Consider the following 21,293-nt stretch of genomic DNA (forward strand, 5'->3'; position numbering starts at 1 on the left):
TGAGCGGAAGACCTCGGGAGTCCTGATTTTTCAGTCTGTGAAAGAGATGATTCTTCTCTGACCCTGTCAGGCTATGGGGCCCTTCGAGTACCGGGTGCCCCCTAGGTGGGTGATGTTGATGAGATTGGAGGTGGGGGAGGGTGGGGGGAGCAGCCCTTATGAATTAAATGCAGCACTTCTTCCTACCTCCCCACCCTCCTTAAAAATTATCGTTTTATATATGGGCAAGAGAGGCAAAGGATGGTTCATTTTTACTTCATTCTCTTTACTGATCATGGCAGGATCAGGTATAAAATGCTCTTTTGTTTTCAGGGAAGCAATCAGTAAGAGACTGGTGTGGTCATTTCCTAGATTAGTTATGACTGAAGAGAATGAATAAGGAAAAAGGATATTGTTGTTGTTGTTGCACCTAATAAGAACCTAAGAAAGCAAGTTACCTGATTGTGAAACGAATTAGCTCTATAACTGCATTTTAACTAGTTTAACTCAGTCACTTACCCGAACCCCCTCACAAGGTGTTATTAATACTGTAACTATTACTGAAACCATGCCTTATCATTTCAGGATTATAAAATCAGACCAATATCCCAAGTAGTGCCCTATTAGAAAGGTCTTCGTTATTAACTCACGAGTTGTCTTGCTGGGAGGTGACCAATAATCTTGAACTCATACCATACTGGAGAAATTGGACCTTCCCTTCCCCATGGTGATTAGAACGAAGAGAACTGGGATACTTTTTACAGTGAAGAAGTTAGTTGGAGAAATAGAAGGGAGAGGTTTAACCAGGAAAGAGATTGCAGAAAAGAGATGAACCTTGACCTCTTCAGAGTCCAAAATCTATCACCCTCTGGCAGTTTGCATGCTAGCTAAATTGTGGCTTTCAAAATGCCGTGCTATGAACTAAAAATTCTCGATGTGGTACGTATTTAGTTGAGATTGTAGTTTACAGGCTGGTTTTCTCAAGATTAAAATTCAAGTGGCACATTTTATGGCATATATTGGTTTGAAAGATCTTGCTAGTATATGGTATGGCCGATGGCTAACCTGATTTTTCTATACATTTGCTGCCATGAAAGAGAAGGCAATATGCAGAGCTCCAGACCCTGTTCTGGAAATTCTGATTAGTGGCCTAGAATCAGGATTTTCCAGTTCATTTTGTAGAAGTTGTCTAACTATATACGCTAATATGTAGCTTGCGTATCTAAAACTGGGATCAGCTCAGATTGTCCTTTTTTAAACCTAAAACAACAATGTAAAGTAGATAGTTTATTATATTAACAAAGAACATTTCCTACCCGAGGCTAACTGTCCTACGCCGTGTAACTACTATGTAGTATTTATTTTCTAGAGTCATTTGCAATAGGTTATGAAAGATTCGGAGACGCAGAACCTTCTTTTCCTAGTTAATATTTTTATTATGTTCCTACTGACTCTTAGAGCTATAAGTAACCATAGCCCGCTTGGAATCTCATTATTGATAACTCACTTCAGAAAGAAAGTTACATCTTTTTAATTGGAAAATTGTCATTATTGAACTTACTGCAAGAATAATTGAGATTATCATCATGAGTAAAAATATTACTGCCAACTAAGGCTGTTTTCAACTAACATAGGAAAAATGTCTGCTCTGATAGATTGGTGCCACGTTAAAGGTAGTAGGGACATTTTAGAAATCCTTGTACTATGTATAGTATATTTGGATCCTAATGTGAGTTCCTTCATGCATTCATTAACGTACTAAATCATTTAACAAATACTTGTTGGTAGTGCCTGAAGTGCCAGTGTCAAGAAGCTCACAGCCTTGTGGAGTAGACAAGTGTTTATAAAATAATCATAAAAATTAATATAAAATTGCCAATCCACAGGGTCCCAGCAGAAAACAGACTCAAACCTAGTTCAGATGAAGAGTTTCTTGAAAAGACAACTTAGAAAGGTGGGGGCAGGGTTACCAGAACCAGTGAAAGACACAGTGGTGGGGGGGTGTTACCATCCTAGGCGGCAGGAATGAGGTTCCTGGAAGCCTTATGAGCTGGAGCCAGGCAGGAGGAGCTTTGGGCCTCTGGAGACGCAGCCTCCCCAGAAACACAGAGCACAGCAAAAAGGAAGTGGAAAGGACATGCCTGATTTCTCTCCTCTTACCCTGCTAGCTCCTGCCATTACCTTTCATCAGTAGAACCCAAGAGAAGCCAGGTGGATAGGACGTCCTGGTGATCTAGTCCCAAGGGATCAGCCTCCCAGGGATGGAGCTGGGAGGTGGGGGCAGACTGAGAATGACCAGTACTAACATCGAAAGGAGAGGAGCATGATGTTGGTCACTCCACTCAGAAAAAGAGGATGGAAATGGGAGCAAGGCAAGTTTCCCTGAAGAAGTGACCCTTGAGCTGAGAACTGAAGAAAGAAAAAAATTAGCCTGTGAGGAGGGAGGGAAGACCAAGTGTTGGGCATCAATTATCGGAAATTTTCTGGAGGATCTCAGGACCATTATATAGTGTGCATTATCTGGGCCAGTGCACCATTGTCCAGTCCTTAAATGGATGATGGTCATAGGATGATGAGGGGGAAACTTGCTCAGTAGGAGCTGGCCAGGAGTGCTCAGTGGTCCACAGTCCTTGGTAAGATAGTAGTGCAAAAGCTATAAAAAATAATGGGTCATAGTGAAGACACTTGCTTTTTTTTTTTTTTTTTTAAGTTTACTTATTTATTTTGAGAGAGAGAGGGAGAGAGAACCAGTGGGGGAGGGGCAGAGAGAGGGAAAGAAGAATCCCAAGCAGGCTCCATGCTGTCAGCTGCTGGGCTTGATCTCATGACAGTGAGATCATGACCTGAGCTGAAATCAAGAGTCAGACACTTAACTGAGTCATCCAGCGCTCTGCTTTTTTTTTTTTTTTAATTAAGCTATCTTCTTCCCAATTCCAGGCAATATACATAGGTTCTGAGGCAAAGAAGTTTTTTTTTTTTTTTTAATTTTTTTTTAACGTTTATTTATTTTTGAGACAGGGAGAGACAGCATGAATGGGGGAGGGTCAGAGAGAGAGGGAGACACAGAATTCGAAACAGGCTCCAGGCTCTGAGCTGTCCGCACAGAGCCTGATGCGGGGCTCGAACTCATGGACCGTGAGATCATAACCTGAGCCGAAGTTGGATGCTTAACCGACTGAGCCACCCAGGCACCCCCAAAGAAGTTTTTTTATTGTAGATGCATTCGATGTAGATATCTTCTAGAAATCTCCTCTGAGATTTCATACATATACAGAAAAGTACACAAAATAAAAGATGCGGAGTGCAATGATTTATCACAAAGTGACACCTTGCAACTAATACCAGGATAATAAATAGAACATTGAGCCAGAAGCTCCTCCTTGTAACCCTCTCCCATTCACTACTCACCCTCTCCTAAAGAGAAAAAAAAAAAAAAACAAAACCACTATCCTTGTGTTTTGTGGTAAACACTTTAGTGCTTTTCTTTAGAGTTTTTTGGGTAAAGAACATATCTCTTTAAACACATATTTTGGTTTTGCCTGTTTTTTTGAGCAAGGGATGAATATAATCAGAGTGTGTATTCATGTGTCTGGATTCTTTGTTCAGCATTGTGTTTGTGATATTTACAAATGTTGTTGCTTGTGGCTGTAGTTTATCTTTCTGTGCTATACAGAAAACTATTATACGAGTATACCGCAATCATTTGTTCATGGTGGACCTTGGAATGATCTGTTTTGGGGCATTGAAGGTAAGGTAGCTCTGATCTTTCTTGTGGGTGTTTTTGATGCCTGTGGGCATACATTTCTCTTTGGTCTGTCCACAGGAGAGTAATTGCTAGCTTATAGGTTATGTGTATCTTTAACTTTAGCGGATAATACCAAACTGTTTTCCAAAGTAGTTGTACCAATATACTCCCACCAGCAGCATATGGGAATTTCCCTGGCTCCGTATCCTTGCCAACATTGTGAGTCTTTGTAATTTTACCTTTCTGGTGGTTTTGTAGTGATACCACTTACTTTTTCCTGACTAATGAGGTTGAGCACCTTTTTGCATTAATTGGCCGTTTGAAATAGTCTGTGACATGCCTGTTCAAGTCTTTTGCCCAATTTTCAATTGGATTGTTTGTCTTTTTCCTACTGATTGTAGGTATTTTTAAAAAATATATTCTGAAGATGAGTTCATAGTTGGTTATCCATGTGGCAGAATCTTCATTTGTTGCTTGCCTGTTTACTCTCTTAAGGATGATTAAAGGTTCTTAATTTTAATATCCAAATTCTTTATAGGTTCCATTTCCTTTATGGTTAGTGTTTTATTATGTCTTGCTCAATAAGTCTTTTTTCAGATTGAGGTTATAAATGTATTATCTTCTAGAAACTTTTCAGTTTTAACTCTTACACTTATTTATTTTTGAGAAAGACATTTATTTATTTTTGAGAGAGACCTGTGCGTGTGTGCATGCGCATGCATGAGTTGGGGGAGGGCCAGAGAGAGAAGACACAGAATCTGAAGCAGGCTCCAGGCTCTGAGCTGTCAGTTGTCAGCACAGAGCTGGTCTTAGGGCTCTAACTTGTGAACCATGAGGTCATGACTTGAGCCAAAGTTGGACGCTTAACCGAGTGAGTCACCCAGGTGCCCCTAACCCCTACATTTATATTTACGATTCACTGGGAATTAATTTTTGCATATTGTGTGAGATAGTGGTCAAGGTTTATTTTTTTTAAATGTGTATGGACATCCAGTTGCCCCAGCATGATTTATTGGTAAGTCTCTTCTGTTTCCACTGCTCTGTAAAGCTACTTTGGTCATGACTCAATGCTCACACATGTGACAATTGATTTGCTTGGGCACTCTAGTCTATTCTTTTTGTCTACTAGAATATTCTTGCACCAGTACCACACTTTAGTTTTATAATAAGAGTTTATATTCATTTGATCAAGTACTCTTGTCTTGTTCCTTTTATTTTTTAAGAGTTTCTTGGCTATCTTTGTCTTTTACATTTACACAACATCTTAGAATCAACTTATTAAAGTTCCACCAAAACAAAACAACAACAGCAACAAAGATTTAAACTGTTGGGATTTCAACTGCAGTTGCATTGTGTCTATCAATAAATTTGGACAAAATTAATATCTTTATAATATCAAGTCTTCTGGTCCATGAACATGGTATGTTCTTCTATTTATTTAGGTCTTTTAAAATTTCTCTCAATGATGTTTCATAGTTTTCTGTGTAGAGGGATTACACATATTTTATTAGATTTATTAGTAGATATTTCATATTTTTTCACCTATTGTATATTGTATCTTTTTAAAATTTCATTTTCAAAGGAGCCTGGGTGACTCAGTCAGTTAAGTGTCCAACTTCGGCTCAGGTCAGGATCTCATGGTTTGTGAGCTGGAGCCCTGCGTCAGGCTCTGTGCTGACCACTTACTTGGAGCCTGGAGTCTGCTTAGAATTCTGTGCCTCCCTCTCTCTCTGCCCATCCCCCACTTGTGCTCTGTCTCTCTCCGTCTCTCTCTGTCTCTCAAAAATAAATAATAAGCATTAAAAACAAATTTTAAATTTCATTTTCTAATTCTTTTTTGTTGACCTCTAGAAATATAGTTGTTGTGGTTTTATATTGACCTTGTATCCAGAACTTAGCTAACTTATGAAATGAATTATAGTAATGTATCTGTAGATTCTTTTGCATTTTCCACATACATAATCATATCCTCTAAGAATATTGACAGTTTTATTTTTTTTCTAATTTTTATGCTTTTACAATTTTTTTCTAAGCCTTTTTTGTACAGGCAAATTATATAGTGTTGAATAATGTGTTGATTGTACATGTCCCCTTCTTTTTCCAGGTCTCAAAAGAAAGACTCAACATATGGTGGTTTTGTAGATAATTTTTTTTCACTTTAAGGGAGTTCTTATTTCTCTTTTGCCAAAAATTTTTAACTAAATATGGATGATGAATTTTTTCAAATGCTTTCCTACATCTGTTGAGGCAACCATATGATTTTTCTCTTTTATTCTGTTAGTGTAGTGACTTACATTAATTGACTTCCAAGTGCTTAACCAAATTTGCATATATAAAAATAATCCAGCTTGGCTGTGATATATTATCTTTTTTATGTGTTTATTAGTATCACTTGCTCACCTTTTATTTAAGAATTTTGCATCCTTATGAATTGGTAATATTGGCCTGTAATTTTTCTTTTTCATTACATTCTTGTCAAATTTGGTATCACCATTATACTAGTTTTAAGAAATAAGTTGGAGAGAGCTCACTTTGTTCCATTTTCTACAGATGTTTGTGTGATAGCAGTATTATTTCATCCTGACATGTTTGGCAAAATTCTCTGGTGAGGCAATCCAGCCTTGAACTTTTATTCATGGGTTTGTTGAATGGTATGACAATTATTCAAATAATTTAAAATTTTCTTTTATTGTCAGTTTTATAATCTATTCCTAGGACTTATCTTTTTCATCAGGATTTTCAAATATATTGGCATAAATTCGTGAATAATATTCCCATAATTTTAGTGTCTGTAGGATATACAGTGGTATATATTTTAGATGTGCATTTTATAAATAACAGAGTTGATTTTTTTTTCCTAATCCTGCTTGAAAATTTTTGCCTCCTAATTGGATTACTTAGTCAATGTACATGTGACTTGGGTTTAACTCTACTATCTTATTAAGTGCTTTCTTTCTTTTTTTTTTTTTTTTCCTACTCTATTTTTTCTTCCTTGCCTTTCGGTAGGATATGGGATTTTTTTTTTTTTAATGATTACATTTTTAAGCCTCTATTAGCTAGAAGAAGCTTTATATTCATTTCACTATTCTTATAGTAGTTACTCTGGAGATTTTAATGCATTCTTGATTTATCAAAGTATATTGTTCATTGGTACTTTCATTTTATTTTATTTTTTTAAATTGGTACTTTTAATCTTTTCCCAGATAACACAGTAACAAAAGGGTACTTTAACTCCATTTATCCCCTGACCCCCAACTTATATGCTATTGTTTTAATATATTTTAATTCCTTATATATTTTAACACTAGAACATGTAATTACTACTATTTTTATTACTACTACTACTACTATTTTTATTATTTTTTTTTAATGTTTATTTACTTTTGAGGGAGAGAGAAAGAGCATGAGCATGGGATGGGCAGAGAGTGAGGGAGACAGAGACCTGCAAGCAAGCTGTCAGTGCAGAGCCCTATGCGGGGCTCGAACTCATGAACCTGAGGTCATGACCTGAGCGGAAATCAAGAGTCTGATGCTTAACCCACTGAGCCACCCAGGTGCCCCAATTACTACTATTTTTAAAAGTCTGTATTCAGTTACATTTCCACATACGTTTACAGTTGTTTTGTACTTTCTTCTTCCATTTCTGTGTTTGTTTCTGGAATCATTTTTCTACTGTCTGAAAAAAGTCCTTTTCTGTTTCTCTTAGTGAGACCCTGCTCCTGAGAAATTTTCTGTTTTTTATGTCTGAAAATATCTTCATCCTACTTTCATTCCTGAAGGATGTTTGTGTTTTGAATGGTTGGCAGTAATATTTTTGTAAGCAAGGTTAAGGTATTGTCTGATTTACCATTTACTATGTTAATTTGCTTCTGACTTTCTACATGTTTAAGATAGTGTTCAGATTTACCATTTTATTTACTTCTGGTTTACTATGTATTTATTTATTTATTTAGGAGTAAACTGTCACTCTGAATTGTTATTCCTTTGTAGGTAATAGTAACATGTCTTTTTCTCCAGCTGCCTTTAAGGTTTTCTCTTTGATTTTGGTTTTCTGAAGTTTTACTATGATCCAGCTATTTGTGAATTTTTAAAAATCCTGCTTGGCGTAAAGGACTTGTTTCAATGGTTTTGTAAACTTTGCATCCACTGTTGCTGTAAATATTGCTTTTCCCTCATTCACTTCGTCTTCTTTTCTGGCACACCCATTACATGTATATCAGATCTTCTCATTGTATCTTCTATGTCTGTTACCTTCTGATTTTTACTTGCTTCACTTTGGTTATTTTCTTTTGGTCTGTGTTTTAATGTTCGATCTCTTTAACTACATTTAGTCTGTTAAGCCTGCCCATTCTGAATAACTTTTTCAATTCTAAAATTTCCATTTCACTAATTTTTATAAATTCCAGTTATATATCAAAACTCAACATTTTAAAAAATCTGTCTTAAGCATGGCTAGCATAATTATTTTATAGTCTCTGTTCACTCCAATATCTTGAGCCCAAGTGGGTTTGTTCTGTTGTCTCTTGTTTTTCCCGGTTTTTGCTCATGCTATTATGTCATCCTGTGTACCTGGCTACTTTTGATTATGTACTGGACATTGTACTTCTACTTTGCAGAAGTAATCTGAAGTAGAAGATGATATAGGAGAGAATTTTTTTTTCCTGCCAATTGCAAACCCAACTCACTTTAGTTTTAGGTATTGATATGCTTCAAAACTGAGCTTTACCCTGGGTGGTTTTGCCTACTTAGATTCACACTTATGATTAGGTTGTAGGTCTTGAAGTTCCCAAAGCAAAGAGACTGGAGCATCATCGCTTCCCTACCTGTTTGACACTGATTCCTGTCCTTGTCTTCATACTCTCTGATTCTGTTAAAAGCACATCCTGACTTTCAGCCACTCAGTAGCCCTTTCTCGAAGAGGCAAATGCCTCCCAAAATAAGAGCTGCCAAAATAGAGCTCTTCTCTCTGAGCTGTTCTCTTTTCTAAGTGAAGTCATTTCTATTTTTTTAATTCTTTGATATTTTAAAGTGTATTTTATCCCTTTTGTATAGGCCTCAGTAGCAAATTACCTTACATACCATTTAAGATGGCTGCTATTATTATCCCCATTTTATAGAAAAAAGAAAGTAAGATGTTAGAGAGATCACATGACTTGCCATGGGTCTCACAGCTAATAAGTTAAGGGCCTATTAGATTTTGTATTTATTTATTTTTCTTTACAAGACTAATTATAATGGTGTGGACTATCCTTATTTTCCTTACTATCCTCCTTGAGAACCTATTAAAAGCTATTGACTCTATCTCCAGAAAAATGAAAACACCCCCAAAATTTTCACACAATTTCGGGAATTCCGTGGATCCCCGGCAAATTAAGAACATACATGCTTCCGGTTGGAGGATGTCACCAAGAGATCAACGCCATTTCTCATCACGCGCAATCAGAAGTGTAATATCCACCATAAGCTATTCTGTCAGAAATGTGTTTGAGTACCAGCCGTTTGGAGGGCTGAACTTTATAAAGATACACAAGAAGGAAAAGGCAGGATTCTCTTGCTGAGCCCTTCATTACTAACCTAGTGATCAAACCTGTATGAGTGAATTTGGGAGAGCTAAGAACAGAGGCATGGAGATGATATTAGTGCAGACCAGGGCTCTCAGATTGTTTCCATTGGCGATTCAGCACTAGACTGTCCAGGAATTGGACTTTTTGCATCACATGAAGACCTTCACAGCTAGGGAAATGCTCCATTTGCTAACCGATAAAGGAAACCAGATTGTCACCCAAAAATATGCCTCTTTGACTTAGAAATTATTTTGAGCTGGAAGCAATTAAGAAGCAGTAAACATGGAAAAAGCTCTCCCTTTTCTCCCTAAAGGCAGGAAATAAATCCTCCTTTTACTGGAGACCTACGCTTATCAGCCCAGAGAGGCACCAGAGGAATCTGTCAACAAACCTTGTTAAACTAATCCTTATCTTTCTAGTTAAGGAAAATGAGGACGATCTAGCTCTAATTACATTACTCCTAGCCAAAACCCCTTTTTCTTGTCAATGTTTCACAAAGTATTGTTTCTTTGACTAAAGGGTATCAAAGCTTCCTGCCCTGGCCACTTCTTTATTTCTTTATTTTCTTGGGGTTTTTTTTGTTTTGTTTTTGTTTTTTAAGTTTATTTATTTTTGAGGGAGAGAGGGAGAGGGAGCAAGCTTGTAATCAGGGGAGGAGCAGAGAGAATCCCAAGCAGGCTGCTCTGCACCATCATTGTGGAGCCCCATGCAGCGCTTGAACCCAAAAACCAATAGATCATGCTGAGCTAAAACCAAGAGTCAGAGGCTTAACCGACTGAGCCACTCAGGCACCCCTTTTTATTCTCTTATGAAGGACTCCTTGTACATGCACAAATTCAGTAAAATTTGTGTGTTTTTCTCCTGTTACCGTCACCGGTTTGGTTTTCAGATCCAGCCAGTGATCCTAAGAGAGTCAAGGAAAATTTTTCCTCCCCTACATGAACAAAGAATTCCCAGTGGTGAGAGAAATAATACTCTTTAAGCCCTCACCTAACAGGTGCCTGCTTTTAGGGTAAATGCTTTCACCTTGCTAATTTGTAAGTACTGTGTCGACAAAGTTACTGGTTCCACGCAGCAGTAGACGTTTTTCTTTGTGGATTAATTATACATAAGCAATCCTAACGAAGGATTTAGTTTTAGTTCCTAACGAAGTTTAATGTCATAACTGGTGATTCTGTGTTGGGATGGGCAGTCCTCTATAGTGAAGTATGGGGTTGGCTCATAATACATAACGAGTGCTACTAGCAAGGAGCTTGATTAGACAAAAGCAGATATTTCTTGCTTGTTCCATGAATTCTTCCCCATCTACTTGTTATTACGAACTTTAAGAGCATTTCATCACAGAATGATTTAATCACCCATTCCAGTTTGTCCTGAGACTTTACCCTATTCTGCAAAGAAGTTGAAGAGTGAATGCATGTAATTTACGTAGGATTTGAGGTGGCTTTTGAGGTGGTCTTCTGGGTTTTTGTAAACTGGTCTGAAAGGGTACTGGGGGTGGCACCTGGCTGGCTCAGTGAGAAGAACGGGTGATTCCTGATCTCTGGGTCATGAGTGTGAGGCTCACCTTAGGGGCAGAGATTACTTAAATAGATAGATAAATGAATAAACTTTAAAAAAAAAAAAAAAAAAAGGTAGGGGCGCCTGGGTGGTGCAGTCGGTTAAGCGTCCGACTTCAGCCAGGTCACGATCTCACGGTCCCTGAGTTCAAGCCCCGCGTCAGGCTCTGGGCTGATGGCTCGGAGCCTGGAGCCTGTTTCCGATTCTGTGTCTCCCTCTCTCTCTGCCCCTCCCCCATTCATGCTCTGTCTCTCTCTGTCCCAAAAATAAATAAAAAACGTTGAAAAAAAAATTAAAAAAAAAAAAAAGGTAGAGAGGGGAATATTTATTTCCAAGATTCCTTTCATAAATTTACAGGGTTGTGACTGACCTCCTGTTCTAGGGACAATGAATATACTTTCCGCTTTGCTGTCTTGTACAGGATTCCCACTTTATGAAGAGATCAGGTTCTTTTTTTTTTTTTAATGTAATTTTTTGTGGTGGTTGTTGTTGATTTTAATTTAAATCCAAGTTAGTTAACATACAGTGTAATAATGATTTCAGAAATAGAATTTAGTGATTCATCACATATAACACCCAGTGCTCATCCCAACAAGTGCCCTCCTTAATGCCCATTGCCCATTTAGCTCTTACCCCCACCCAGCACCCCACCAGCAACCCTCAGTTTGTTCTGTCTATGTTAGAGTCTCTTATGGTTTGTCTCCCTCTCCGTTTTTGTCTTATTTTTCCTTCCCTTCCCCTGTGTTCATATGTTTTGTTTCTTAAATTCCACATTTGAGTGAAATCATATGATATTTGTCTTTCTCTGACTCATTTCACTTAGCATAATACCCTCTAGTTCCATCTCTGTTGTTGCAAATGGCAAGATTTCATTCTTTTTGATCATGGAGTAGTATTCCATTATATATACACCATATCTTCTTTATCCATTCATCAGTTGAGGGACATTTGGGCTCTTTCCATACTTTGACTATTGTCGATAGCACTACTATAAACTTTGGGGTGCAAGTACCCCTTCAAATCTGTATTTTTGTATCCTTTGGGTAAATACCTAGTAGTGCAATTGCTGGGTCATAGGGTGGTTCTGTTTTTAAGTTTCGAGGCACCTCCATACTGTTTTCCAGAGTGGCTGCACTAGTTTGCCTTGACATCAGCAGTGCAAAAGGGTTCCTCTTTGAAGAGATGCGGTTCTACATTGTGGGATGGTTCCTATGCTGGGCCACAAAAGCCTGTTTTGTCCTTTGGAACTAGGCAGCTTACACCAACGGCTGTGGTAGGTAGCACCTTGAGTTCTGGGTCTTGGAGACTAAAGGCCAGGCATGCTTCAAGGCGCAGTGGAGCATAAGGAATGCCACAGGCAAGTTAGAAAACCACCAGGATTGCTCTTTGCACAACTTCTTTGTGTTCACTACCTGCCTGACTGGGCGTTGGTCTTTTCCAGTCCTTCCCTGGGGAAGCAGACCACAGGATTCAAATCCCAGCCCCATCTATTATCAAGAGATATGATTTGGGAAGCTTCTCTTCCTTTCTGAGCTTGATTTCCTTATATAAGATGGCTTAATAATCCTTTAGCGTCTGTTAAGAAGATTCTATGAGTTAAGTTATGTAAAGTACAGGAAGTATAAAGAGCCATTCATAGATGATGGCCCATCATTGTTCTATCCCTGCGATGATCTCCAGTAGGTGTTGGAAGGCGGCTGACTGGGAACTAATTCACACCAGTGTGTGAGCTGCTGAAGAGTCTGCAGTTTACAGAGACATTACATTTTTCAAAGGGTGCTGTTAAAGCAAATGGATAACTGTCTGATATTTAGGCCACTTAAAAAGGTTAAGGCGTAGTCAGGGTTTTTGGAAGATGGTAATTTTTTTTTGAAAAGGTAATTTGTGATCGGCAACTTTAAATTGTTTCTACATGCCGGCCTTTTTCCCTGCCTCTCTCTCCCCCTTCCCTTCGTGGACAGGCACATTTTAAGAGCTCTGCCAGGAAGCCTAGTACTGTCTCCCACCGTTCTCCCTCTCCTCTGTCCTTCTTCCCTCCTCTCTCCTTGCACAAATGATTCTCTCTGACAGTCTAGGGACAAGACTGGGATGGGAGGCAGAGAGGAGCCATCTTTTCTCTTTATATATATATATAGTTGATTAGTTGACCAGGAATTTGTAATTTAGAAACGTGGGTTCTAATGGTTAAACCAGAGAGAATGGTGAAGAAGTCCTTAACCTACTTTCCTCATTGTTTTCCCTTCCTGTCAGATGTATATACATTCTAGAGAGCTCAGAGGATAGGCCAGTCATTTTTAAAGGTGTTCTGAAATTGCCACTGGCTTCTAGCTTGCTTCAAATCTCCTTTCACACTTCTGCTGTTAGGTTATTTACCTGTCCTTTCAAGAGAGCTAGGTTTCCTAGTGTGAGATCCATTCAAGGAATCCATTAAGGTTCTTCTGACTCTCCTCTGGAGATCTGCATTAGAAGCTGTCATTTAGATGAATCAACTGTTTCACTCTGTGTGGGTCCTAGAAGCACAAAGCTAGGTGGGTGACTGTCTAGTCCAAGAGTTGAGGTCTGTGAAATGCACTCTCCCTCTCAGCTGCATTGTTCACAGCCTCGCTGGGCAAGTAAGTACTTGCTGGAGGGAAGGTCAATTCCAACTTTAAGGACCAGATCTCCGTTTACACTCTGAACAACAAAAAGTGAACTCTGTTGATCTCATTTAGTTTTCTTCTAGATTACCTGCGTGTAATACTTCTTAATAAGGAAAACTATTTACATCGCAATAGTACCAATGACTTTTTTAAAGCTTTGTGTTAACCTAGGAAACAAGGTAGTCTTTAATAAAAATAAGCAGGATTTAACAGACTTATATTTGGACTCTTTAATTAAAGCATAAAAAGAAGAAATCATGAATTCATTTACTGTCTTTCATTCCATTGGCATTTTATAACATTTACTTATCTATTCCTATAGTAAATAATATAAAATACACTATTTCTAAAAACATCTTGATAAGATTTCAGAGCTTTGTGGTCTAAAGCTAAATTTCAAAGCACTGTTATTGTGGTCATGCTTTTTAATTAACACTTGATTCATATATATTTTTTATTAATTTTACAAATGTCATAAAGTTTAAAGGCAGAGGAGCTAATATTCGCTGAAATCCTTCTGTGGTTTAGGCATTCTGCTGAGAACTTCACCATATGTCACAAATTTGATTTTCGTAGCAACCCTGTAGGTTAGATATTTCCTCTATGATAGATGAGGAAACTGAATGCTTTGAGAAGTTAAGTATCTTACTTGAGGAACCCTGCTACTAACAGAGCTTGGATTTGTACTTGAGTTTGGTTGAATTTGGAAAGGGAGAAGGGAGATAATAAAAAAGGAGAGAGGAGGCTGAAAATGGAATGCATCCTTTGGAAAGCTAAAGGAACCGGGGCAAAGTGAGCCAGCCCCGGTCTTAGATATGCAGTGTTGAGTGTGGAAATGAAGGGAACAGGTGGAGCAAGGCTGCACTCCTGGGTTGTGACATCATCGACTAGCGGCTCTCGAGGGTTATGCTTAAGTGACTGTGTACGCCCGGGTGGAAATCCAAACACCAGCTCTGGATTTTCCTTTGGAAAAAGGTTTCCAAACTTTTCTCACTTCCATTTTTCTAGTCAGCTGCCTTTGGGACAACAATATGGAGCCGTCCGTTCCAGGTTGTACAGTCAAGAAGCATTGAACCTTTGGGTGGAGGACCAGACAAGGGCAGAGCCTGTTTATATGAATGAATATTCCGCAAAGACCAGTATCCATGTTGACTGTGAATGAGGTCAATCTCAAAAAAAATTATGGCCACCAAGGAGGAAAAATGTGAACTTGACATACAGCATTGGCTTTTTGTTAATGTAATTTGTGTCAAATGTCATAAAGATTTTCTTTATTTAGTATCTACTTTTCTCTTTGTGGATATAAAAATATTACGGAGTTTTTTTATAGGATAATACTCCTCAGCCTTTTTCTTGTCTTTTAGAGATACTTAAGCTGGTGGGGATTTCAGGAGGTCCTTGAATGGCCGGAAATCATATACTAAACTTATGGAATTCATTAGGAATGTGTATTTTTCTAGGGCTGAGGCTCCACCAGTTCCATTAGCTACCCAAAGTGATTGTGAATCAAATAAATGAAGAGCTAATACCCTAGAGTCTTGCCTTTCTCAACTGTGAATTTTGCACCGAAGCAATTTTCAGAAACATATTGTTGTTGCTTATACCAGCAATACTATAAAGTGTAAGAAGCCTTATGCCATTTCCAGGTAATTCTGTTGCTATATATTGTTTAAGCCATAGTAATACATCACTGTCTTTGAATACAGTGGTTAAAATGCTGGTGTTCCTTTTACTCTGATCCCGATACCCCGGTGTGGGACCCTTCAACTGTAGCTCTCAGTGTCTCCTGGTGGGGAAGACCCGAGGGGTGGGTATGTGGCGTGGGGGAGGGGGCAGAGAGGGAGGGTTCTGGCCGTTCCTTCCCTGTAGATGCTCCTGTCAGGCAGCCCTGTCTGGGATGCTCCGTAATGTGGGGCCACAGGTCTCACAGATAACTCCCCTGTTTTTCCCTCATGAATTCTCCTTCTCTACAGGTGAATGGAGAGAGGAATGGAGTCTAAATACAGAACAGTGAGTTGGCATTTCCCTTTCGCTGTCTAAAACTCAGCTATCAGCCTGTCGTTGTGCAGATCTGAGCAGATGGCATGGCTAATCATTACAGACCTTGCACTCCAGTTCACTTAACTGCCAGAAGGCTGATCCTCAGAATAGGAACTGCAAACCCCTCTTTCTTCCTATTTCCTGCAAAATAGGAAGCTGTTTTGCAGCTGGACCACCTCTTGTCTCTCAGTCACGTCCTGAGATTATTGCCTGACTGTAACCTGTGATCTTTAGGAAGAGGGTGCCATCTGCCCTCTGACTTTAACCATTTATCTGCTTTCATCTGTGTATCTGAGCCCCCTGTCGCCTTCCTCCTCACTCTATCCGGGATAAAAGCCTCTTTCCCCTCTTCTGGCAACCCCATCTTCGTGGCACATTCCATGGAACTTCATAAAGGCCTCATATCATTTTGTTTTTGAAAAGATTCACACATTATAAAATGCAAGCTTCTTTTTGAAGCCCTGCTAATTTTGTCTATATGATGCTAACCTCAGGATGTGTTTGACCAAACAAACACCCTATGATTTTTCCACAACTAAAATAACTTAGGCTGTACCCTTGATAGGAGTATCTGTAATGTGCTGTGGTCTGTCTCCCCTTTCTTAGCGCCAGTAGAAACTTTGGGTAGCAAAGGGCACCTCTTTACTCTTTTTGCGTTTTGTGGACATTTCAGTTTGTCACCGGGACTGTATACAATTGGATGTTACAGCTTTGCTGAACTTTAGCATGTGTGCTTTTATTTTATTTTATTTTATTTTTTATTTTTTTTAATATTTTTTTTTAATTCTTTTTAACGTTTATTTTTGAGACAGAGAGAGACAGAGCATGAACGGGGGAGGGGCAGAGAGAGAGGGAGACACAGAATCGGAAGCAGGATCCAGGCTCTGAGCCATCAGCCCAGAGCCCGACGCGGGGCTCGAACTCACGGACCGCGAGATCGTGACCTGAGCTGAAGTCAGACGCTCAACCGACTGAGCCACCCAGGTGCCCCAGCATGTGTGCTTTTAGAAGCCTCTTGCAGGTTTCAATTTCTGATGTGTTTATAACCCACATTTTCAAAGTTTAGATGAAGAGCACAGGATTGTTAAAGTCTCTAGACGAATACTTTCTTTTCCTTGTTCTTATTCACTAACTAGATCCTTGTCTTAAAGGATCCCTAATGCGGAATGGGAGAAGAATGGAAGAGAGTATTTTCAAAAAGCTTAGGAAATGAGGATAATCATCTTTGAAAGGGCCTTGGAAATGTCTTTCAAATAGAATGTAAATGTCACAGAGAATATCTCTCCCGATTGAGATTGTTTATGGCACAAAGAAAGAATTTGATAAAAAGAAATTCTGTATCTATCATTTGTTGTGAATTATATCTGTAGCGTAAGAGTTTCAACATTTTTGGTGGTTGCTATCTGAAAGGGATTTCTGGAATGGAAGGAGACCCAGCAGTGCTGTCTCTTAAATGTGTGGCCATGATTCTTAACTTCTTTGGGACTGTTTTCCATCTGAAAATGGGGATGATCCCCGCCTAACCACCTCACATGTTCATTGTGAGGGCCAATGAGAAACTGAAAGTGCCTTGGAAGCCAAAAGCACCGGCCAATTTTAATAGGTTATCGGGATTTTGTGTTTCCAAGGAAGTCCTCTCTCTTACCAGAGTATCCTTCATCATCTCGGCCAAATCAGGGAAACTGCAGCGGTGGTATCGCATATCTCCTGGCAAGCCATCAGCTGGCATAGCGACAGCATGAACCAATTAAAACCAGTGCACAAATAAGCCAGGCTTGCCCACAGGAGCACACGTTCATTTGAAAGAAGGAAGGAAAGGGAGGGAGGAAAGAAGAGAAGAGAAAGGAAAAAGAAAAGAAAAGAAAATGTCTGCTTTCAGTAACTGGGATGGCAAATTGTCAGTCCCTTTACTTTTTCAATTTTTTTTTTAATGTTCATTTATTTTTGAGAGAGACAGAGGGTGGCCGGGGGAGGGGCAGAGAGAGAGGGAGACACAGGATCCAAAACTGGCTCCAGGCTCTGAGCTGTCAGCACAGAGCCTGATGTGGGGCTTGAACCCAGGAACTGTGAGATTATGACCTGAGCTGAAGTCTGGCACTTAACGGACTGAGTCACCCAGGCGTCCCAGGCCATTTACTTTTTAAATCTAAGTGAAACTGGCCGACTATTCCTTATTTCCTTGAGAGTAGATAGTACATTATTTTCCCATCACACACTCCGTGATACATTTCCATGTACCTGGTTATGATTTCATTCTGGGACAGTCAAAGTGGGAAATGGAGAGGAAGCCTGCCTATGTGTTTTTAGGTGGTCCTTTGTTCAGGTTGCCTAGGTATAATCAGGGAGAATCTGGGTTTATGGAAATGAATGTGTAAATGCACATAGGAAGAATTTAATGTTATTTAGTTTAAAGTTGTTGGGTTGTTTGCTGAAATTTGACAGGGAAAATGAAGATCCAGGCATTAAGAAATATCAAACTTCAAATCTCTGCAAAACCCCAGAAGGATCTAGGAAACATCTCTCAGAAAGAGAGATTTCTCTGGGAAGACTTTTTGTTTTCCCAGGCAAGTCTGATCTTGACACCAGCTAAATAAAGGAGGGATTAGTACCTGGATGTTTAATAACTCCTGGCATTTTAATTATTTTTTAAAGTTTATTCATTTATTTTGAGAGAGAGAATGAGCATGCCCCTAGGAGTAGGAGGAGGGCTAGAGAGAGAGAGAGAGAGAGAGAGAGAGAGAGAGAGAATCCCAAGCAGGCTCCACACTGTCAACACAGAGTTCGACATGGGGCTTGATCTCATGTACTGTGAGATCAGGACCTGAGCTGAAATCAAGAGTCAGAGGCTTAACCAACTGAGCCACCCAGGCACCCCTAACTCCTGGCATTTTAAACTCCAATAATGATTCTTGAAGGGGAGTGAGAAAGGAGGGAAAGGATACTGCCTATACAGTAAAGGTCAGTTTTTAAAATGTTAAACAGAATATTCTCTATTGCACAAAGAAATACCTTTTCCCAAATATTTTGAAACATATAGCCCTCTCAGCCTGTTTTTTGTTTTTCCAGCTTTAATAGAGATGTAGTTTATGATTATCGAGATACATTTCATTACTGTGAATAACGATTGTAGTTTTTTCTGAATGCAAGGTGGTAAGTGGAAACTGGCCTCGTCCCCAGTGTCAGGGAGACAGTGAGTGATGGGACCGGGGCAGATTGGCGAGTCTGTACCCTGTCCAGATAGCTAGCCACAGGCTGTTATTTACATGGGCAGTTGTAATGTACAATTTCACCATGATGTCTATTATTATAATTTACAAATAGATGCTGTTGGTTGGAATGTGCCAGTAAGAATGTTCGTTCCCTGCTATTTATTCAGCAGCTTTGAAATTTACTCCAAAGTGTTGCTGATTCAAATAATCACACTTTCCATAGAAAATCTGGTTTCCTGGTAACAGTGAGGGAATTCTGGGGCTTGGGGGAGGGTTATGTCCTATGATATGAACAGCTCTGGAAAGACTTGAATTCTGTATTGAAACCAGTTTTAACTGGTGATGGTGTTACCTGACCAAGATGCGATTTTATTTCAGCTAATGAAATAAACACTTAATGAGTTGAGATGGGAACTGAGCAATGTTTTGTTTAGAACTTGGGGGTCATGAGTGAATAAACAATAACAATGTCCTAATTGGGAAAGGTGTTCTGATTTCCCAAAGACCTTCTTGTATTTGAGACATCTTATATTAGTGTCTAGGCACAACACATTTGCATAACTGAATAAATTTGTAGCTGTACAAAGATACCTGTTAGTGTTTGGTTTTCTTTCCAAACAAGACCTATGAGAAGTGTCTAACAAGGATAAGCCATTGACCATGGAGACTTGCTGTCCTGGAAGTCAGCTGGAAAAGATTAAGGTATAATGTACCCCATGCCCCTAAGTCCCATTCCCCTTTAATAACTTAGAGCCCATTACTTATTATACATTATTCATACATTCATCAGTGCTCTTTTGAGTTTATATTTTCAACTGGTACTCCCCTTAGGGACAATGGTGTAGTGTTTAAGAGTATGGGCTTGTGTTTAAGAGGATGGCTTTGGAGCTGCTTCCTAGGCCGGGCCGTGTGCACTTAGCAAAAGGTGTCCCTTCGGAGCTGTGTTGCTGGGAAGGCACAGCAGCCCCCTCCCCCCGCTTCCCCCCAGGGCAGAGCTGGGGCTAGACTTCAGCACCACCCATTCCTCTTATCCCGATCCCTGTTTGCAATGCATACATTGCTCAGAGACACAGAACTGCCCTGTAATTGAGTTTGAAATCCACTTCTCACTTCCAAGCTGGTGTGATTTGGGAAAAATTGCATTTCCCTGCCTCAGTCTTCTCATCTTGAAAATAAGGGTAAAAGCAGTACTTGTAGTGGAGTTGTTTACATTTATGAATGGAAAGCATTGAGGACAGCACTCGGAACCTAGCAAGAGCACAGCAAGTCATGGCTGTGATTAAGAGGAGTTACAGAATGGGGAGTGAGGATGGGGGGCTTCACCCCATGGCACTCAACTCCATTCATTAGTAGATGGTTTCCATTACCAGGAAGAAATGGAAGCTCAAAGTAGCCATGTTTCTTGCTGGAGTCAGCCTTGAGCTCCAGAGCACCAGTTAAGAAACCTTTTCGCTTCATGGTGTAGTGCAAAGAGAGGTTTTGGAATAAGAAATAAACTTGGCTTTGTGGCCCAATGCTGCCAATTTCAATTTTTTCATACAGGTATGAGGTGAGAAAGAGAACCGCTCTTCGGGATTTTCACTAAGATCAGACGAATTGTGAATCTGGATGCACTGAGGTACTTGGCAGATGTCTAGCTTAGTTTTGTTTTGCTGTGAGGTTGGTTGCACTGGGTTTTAGACCGGGTCGTCTTCCACGAAACAGGCGCCAGCTTGCAAACCATTTATCCTCTTATAAATCAATCACTCTGGTGATTTCAAAGGCTTGGTTTTTGTTTTCGTTTTTTTTTTTTTTTTTTTAATGGGTTAGTCAGAAAGAAATGTCTGGATTTGGGCAGTGAGACTCCTCATAATAATTCATGATCCTAATAATAATAATGACAATGCGTCATACCAGTTGAATACTTACTGAGAGTCTGGCACTCTTTTTTTGACCATCACAACAACCCCCAGAGTATCACTTACCATTATCCCTACTTTTTGGTGGAGGGGATTGACCCTAAGGTCACTCAGCCAGTCAGTGCTTGAGCTGGGGGTATGTGAACCCAGGCCTTGAGTCCACCTGCTGGAACACCCTGCAGCCCACCTCCTTTTCCCTTTGCATTTCTGGAACCTCAAAAGCAAGTTTAAATGGCCCCATGATCTGGGTAAGAATGTGGCTGGCCCTCTTTGGATCAAGGATAGCTGTCATTTAGCTGGAGTTCATTGAGGACAGGCAAGTACTGCTTGATTGATAGTTTAGAAAAGCAGTTCAAAGCCTATTCAGGGTGGACAGTGATTGTTTCACTGCCTGTCTGCAGTGTTCTCCGTTGTGGGGTGGAGAATACCCATCATTCGCATTTGCCACCTGAGGTGCTCAGCTCCTTACCGTTGTGTGTCGCTGGCTTTCTTTGGTGTGCAAGCAAGACGCATGTCCTATTTCTTGCTGATGTCCCAGGTAGACAGTGCCATCAGATCCATTATTTGTCAAGGTATCTAACATTTGATTTTGCCCGATTCCAACAGCTCAGAGTGGAGGCCTTCTTCCTGACCAGCTGCCCTTGTTCTCACAGTGGCCA

The 21,293-nt window shown here is 39.7% G+C and overlaps 1 protein-coding gene across 1 annotated transcript in view; it reads left to right on the forward strand.

The window, feature by feature from the left end:
* TBC1D9 (TBC1 domain family member 9) overlaps positions 1-21,293 on the forward strand; it is a 116,583-nt gene that overhangs the window by 1,345 nt on the left and 93,945 nt on the right. The window lies entirely within an intron of this gene.

Source organism: Neofelis nebulosa, chromosome 3 (genome assembly GCF_028018385.1).
Source record: "Neofelis nebulosa isolate mNeoNeb1 chromosome 3, mNeoNeb1.pri, whole genome shotgun sequence".
NCBI lineage: Eukaryota > Metazoa > Chordata > Mammalia > Carnivora > Felidae > Neofelis > Neofelis nebulosa.